We start from the raw sequence: 6,154 nt of genomic DNA on the forward strand, positions 1-6,154 counted from the left end.
GGCCCACCCACTTGGAACCCAGACCCACCCAATCAGGAGACTTAACACGCAAAATTAAGCCATGTAAACACTCATTCCAATCATTTCTTTGGTTGGACTATCTCACCTCTTTCTGCAGATGCTCACGCATTTGACATAAGTAACGTCAATTAGGTTCTCTATTTCTCCGGGAGAATTTGAATGGATGTGCTTGTTATTAACCCCGGGGCGCTCGGGCTTGATGTTGGTGACACAGCCCATTTTTATATCAAGTGCTGACTCCGCCTAACCGGGCTTTTTTGAGTTATTGGGTATGCTGATTGTATTTTACGCTGGGCTGTTATGCCGTGTTCTGTTGGGTCTGGGTCATGTGTTTGCATCTGAATATATAGGCTACGGTATATGATTTAATGCTGCTCACGTCTTGGAGGGCCCACCTGATTTTCTGTAGGCCTACCCACACTATGAATCCTGGCGCCAGTGGTACAAACCAACCAACGCAGTAATATCTGATACCTCTGGTTTCAAATTAAAGTTAAAAAAAAAATGGCATCCAAAACAAAAATGGTTTCAACTGAAATGACATATCTGAAGATGCCAAGGAAAAGGGAATCAAAAATGTAATGAAGTTCAAACTACAAAACAGACGCCCAATCATACAAGTAAACAAAATATAACCAAAATGGAAAAATACCAAAATAACATGCTACAGGTACCTGATGTTTAAAAAATAAAGGGGGTTGCAACATTAAAAAGGTGCAACACACTTGTCAGTAAATGTTCTGACTGGCAGCCCTGTTTTTTATTTTGGGTTCTTCCATCAGGATGTTAGTCTTGACAGCGTGTTATCACTGTGCTGTGGGCAAAATAAAGTGGACAAATCTGAATCTGAAAGTGCCTATTTAATGTAATGGAAATCTGATCTATTCTAGACAGTATAGGCTACCAAACACAAATTACAAAATAGACAAAAGTAATGAAATAACGCATTTCAAATCATACTATAAAGCAAGGAATCTCTGTCTGTATGTGTGTCCTTCGCATATATATCTTGACAACCGTTTGTCCAATCTACTGCACACTTGGCGGGTGTATTGCTGGGGACCCAAGGACATGTGGTGTCGGATTGGACATGCGACACTTTCAATATTAATAAACTTTGACTAAACAAGTGAACAGCGCTCTGTGCAGCAGCAGGGCTCAAAGCGAACGGGAACTGCACTAGTTTTTTATTTAATTGAAATACTTCCCATCTCTGAGCCTATAGGTTGCAGATGAACAGGACAGAGGGAGTTCTCTATTTCTGTATCCGACATAGATGAACAGAGTGCATTTTTAATTAATTGCACTGCCACTTTTTTCCATGCATTTTATAACAAATTCCTCTTGAAGCTATTGAGAAAATATGTGCGCTTAGTGCAAACAGAATTCAATAAACCTCTACAGGATGCTTCCGCTTCCCAGCGTCGCTGAGGGACTTCTTCTTACTGGTATACGGTATCTAACTGGTGTGTTGCATGCAAATGGAATGGAATTGCAAATTAGCTCGACATGAAATATACAAGCTTGTCTGCCAGTGACTGGTGTTCAGCAGCACTCTTTACAGTTCTCTCTCATATGGCGTGTGCAAACAAACAACACGCCTGGAGGAGCGTTGAAATCATCCCTCTCTTTCTCATCTCTGGCTCTTTGATCGTGATTTCCCAGTAAACAACAAACGGTATGTAACGTTTTGACACAGGCATGAGGCGTTCTGTTGTTTAGCATGCCAGTGTAAAGGTTGATTATGAGACAGACTCAGCGTCTCAACTTCATTCCCTAGTCCTTATTGTTTATAGCGCCACCATGTGGTTCCTTCACCCAGCAGGAGACGTCGGTAGCAAGAGCTGCGTATGTCTGTGAATGAAGCCAATGAAAACAAAGAAAACAATGACATTTATTTATTGATTTATAGGTTATACATTTCATGATATAATAGCGATATATTATTATTGGCAAAGATACTATAATCCAATTGCATTTCTATACATAAATACAAAATCTGAGGTAGGGCCTCAAAGATTGATGACATTCAAAATAAATAATGCATTTCACGTATATGATATATATATTTTTTTATATCTCACAGAATTTAAAACATATATTTCTATTATATATCTAATCTCCATTTTCAAATCAAATGATGTCATGGGCTGTCGGAGGCACATATCTATATCCATAGGCAGCAGTACCTCACATAGAACACACAGAAATATATGACATTACCCAAGTAATTAGAAATTTAACCTATGCATTTATAGGTCACACAATAAAGTGCCAAAAAGACACAACATACAGAACAATAGGAATACCGGTACCATATGAGACAGACATTAAGCTACTCTGTGTTGTTATTTTGAAATACATACAATATTATACCATTAGAGGACATCTATAAGGCCAATGGTTACCTGAAGATGTTTTGTAACATATTGGCAAACATCAAAGAACACTACATGGATTATGAGTGGCAGTATCTCAACCTCCTAAACGCAGACGACAAGTTCCTTTTTTTTCTTCTATAGTTTGTTTTCTGTTTTCACTACAACCCTATTTAAAGTTCTCCTCTTTCTTTGGTTACTTATACTGCCCAAAGTTCACCTGCAGGCATAGCGAATGGATAGTTACTTTTTTTTTTTTCTTCTTTGAGAAGGAAAATAGCGACCCTCTGTTTCTTAGTATTATGTGGAACAAAAAGCTCTCTAAAGTAAACATGCAAGGACATACAATATTGAGAGAGAAGGGGCAAGGATTACTATACATGGACATCGAATTACAGCAACACAAACCGCACATGCAAGCTCTTCTGTGTTATATTTTATGAATCAAAATGGTTTCAACTGAATCCTAAGCCTAATTTTCTCAGAACAAAAGCAGAGAAGCCCGGTGGAAATGGAAACATGGGGACACAAGCTCTCGCTACCAAACAGCGCTTAGAAGACTAGCTACTTAGTTGTGGACCTAAAGCAAATCATTTCAATCCTATCTCCGGGCATAAAAGGCTTTTTCTTTCAAGTCTTACTACAAAGAGCATACTGTCCAGTACATACTGGCCCTGGAACTCACAAGGAGACCCTCTGAGGTACATACAGTTTAAAATGCTAACCCGCTCCGCATTTTTGGAGCATATCAGTGTTTAAAGTTTGTTTTACCCAGCTCAGGTTCACAGAGGCGGTCTAGGATCCGAGCGTCCGTCCGCACAGAGAGCAGCTTCCGGCCGGGACGCCCTGGGGAAAAAGTCCTGTGAATCTCTTCTGCTTCTCTCAGTAATCTACTCTGAGACTGGCCATGCAGACATCTGATTGACGATGAGTGTAGACAGTAAAACTACACACAAGCATACACAGACATACAGTATTATCACACTTCAACAAATAGAGTTAGAAGATGCACTAAATCTTAACGAAAGCAGCGTTCTACAGCAAGCAAGCTATTTCACAGTAGGGTGTTTGCGCTCATTAATTGATTATGTTTTGTTTTCAAACCATACAACCTCTTAATCATATCTGCTATTTTCATGTCAACGTAATGAAAGGCATGGCTTTAAGAAATAGCAAGGGAAACCCTTAACTCTCTGTGCTACAATACTCTTATTGCATCCATTCTACCTGCCAATAACAACACTCAACCCACTCAGCCATTAAATGCCTGCAGTGTTAAAAGCATAAGCTATTAAATGCCTGCAGTGTTAAAAGCATAATAAAGTCAATCAAGACTTGAAGTCAACATGAGAGGAAAGGACTAATTGCTTTTGAGTGGAAGTACGGCGTTATTTCGAAGGAAATTGGTTGGCAGCCCGCTAAGTAAAGGCAGGTTGGTTGCCTGACATGTCATATGCAACGCAATTACAAAGCCACTCACACTTCCTGCTGCCCTGGATGGGACGCTTCCTTCAGGCTGCTGAGGTGCAACACCTGAATGAGTCTTATAGCCCCAAAAGCGTCTGCACAGTTGCTGTCTGTACAACACAGCTTAAAGGGAAATATGTGCTGAATTCATTACCGGACGCTGATTGACTCTGATGTACCTGTATAACCGAGCGTTCACACTGCGAGCAACGTGGTCAACAAGCTGCTGGAAGTCCGTTCATTTCCTATAGAGCTGAGTCAGCAGGGAGACGATGTGGACGCTCAACAAGCTTGTTGCTTTTCACGGTCATCGGCCATCAACAGCCAATCAGATGTGTGCTTCCTTGTTCATGAATAGTTCTTCCTGGCAAGTGCAAAATGTACGGACGGATGGAAGCTGATTACAGGCATTCAAAACTCCATTTTATTTTGAGTTTTTGTTGAGTTATTGTTTATTTTTCATTAATACTACCTAATTAGCGCTTGCCAGCTAGCTATTTTAACTCGTTCAAACGATGTAATGTTATGAAAAGCAATACCAGAACAGCAAAAACACATGATGTCGGTCAGAACAGAGCGACCCGTCAACCAGGCGTCTCGCAGTGTGTTCGCCCTGTGGAGGACAGCCTGGTCATCGCAAGGCGTGTTTGAGCAACAAGCTGCAGAATCCATCAAGGATTAAAAAACTGAGCAAAAAGCTGAGAAGTGGCACATCTTTGAGGCCATTAGGAAATGCTATTTTGATTTTGGCCCCTTTGCTTGCAGTTCGCTTCCCACTGTTTTCGTTAGAAGTTAGCATTGTGGTGGCTCTACTCTCTATTTCTCCCACATTGAACGCTATTATTCCTACAACTACCAGAGTAGGCTGATGGAATCAAGTATACCTGAGACCCTGTTTCATGAGGACACACAGAGAAGAAGAGGCATAGTTTGAAATGGCAAAGTGGTCCCCAGAGCTCTACCACAAACAACAAGAGACAAGTACACTTCCAGGAAAGAAAGAGGCCATTTTCTAGTCTAATAATCATCTACTCACACATAGCAGCTGCTCCTAACATTGGGAGGACGCGACAACACACGCACTTACTACGCTGACGTACTTTTTAAGAAGTGTACAATTTGTACAAGATATACTTACACAGCTAGCAAGAGAAACATGGGGTCACATACACAGAAAACACACACCCACTCTCTCATTCTCTCTCTCTCTCGCTCTCTCTCTCTCTCTCCTCTCCTCTCCTCTGCTGGAGGCTATACACACAATACTGTATATATATTGTTCTGTTACCCTACTGATGTGATGCACATTGTAAAGATGGTTTTCACAGATGGCTTGACAAATTCACAACACATACTCTACAGCAATAAATACACCGTCTAAAATATATGCAGAGTGACTATCAGATTCATTTTCGACACTTAAAAGGTTTTCTATTTGTTCGGATGGCCGCGTTTGCGCGTTGTCATCTACTAAAGGAAGGAGAGACTAACTAGTGGTTTCCTACGTTAGGAATGTGCTACTGTACATTTTAGGATAATACAATAGAGAATAGGAATAAGACTTCGTAAATAGAGAAAGAAGGAGGGCATCACAAATGGTCCCTCGGTTTCGGAGAGGAAAATAGACCCAGGCTTCTATCATACTGCAGAGTCATCCAAGGCCGGGGTGGATCTACTAAAAGTGTTAATCGGGATGCATTCTCTAATCTATTGGGAAGTAGGAGGCACAAATTGCAGATCTTGTAATCTATTTTTGACAAAAGCAAGAGAGACTGCACAGTAGCTAGTGTGAATATATATACTGTTGGACAGGAACAAAATGTGATAACATCAGTGCATACCGCATTTTTTTTTTTTGTCCCAGGCAGTTGATATTATTTGTATTGCCTGTGTAATTCTGTATACAGATGGAACAAAAACGCAGATCTCCGCCGAGCTCGATGAACCATTGTTTCTCTGTCGCTCAATTTTCTTTTTGTTTTCCTGTCTCTGCTTGCACCAAGATGATTCATTATCTCTACACACAAGTACGAGTGCAACGGTGGCACGCACACACGCACATATACACACACACGCACACGTGCACACACACACACACACACACACACACACACACACACACACAACTCCATAGGGAACAGCTATGGTGAGTCTAATATTGCAAGTGCAGTCTGAGCTGTGCCATTTCAGGACACACACACACACACACACACACACACACACACATTTTTTTTCTCTTGGAATAAAGATCCCTGGGAGAGGGTTCTGGTAATCAGTGGTCATGTATG

The sequence above is a fragment of the Centroberyx affinis genome, unplaced genomic scaffold (assembly GCF_046629955.1).
Source record: "Centroberyx affinis isolate AG114_WGS23_722 - 3 ecotype Tasmania unplaced genomic scaffold, CSIRO-AGI_Caff_v1 ptg002767l_1, whole genome shotgun sequence".
Classification (NCBI taxonomy): Eukaryota; Metazoa; Chordata; class Actinopteri; order Beryciformes; family Berycidae; genus Centroberyx; species Centroberyx affinis.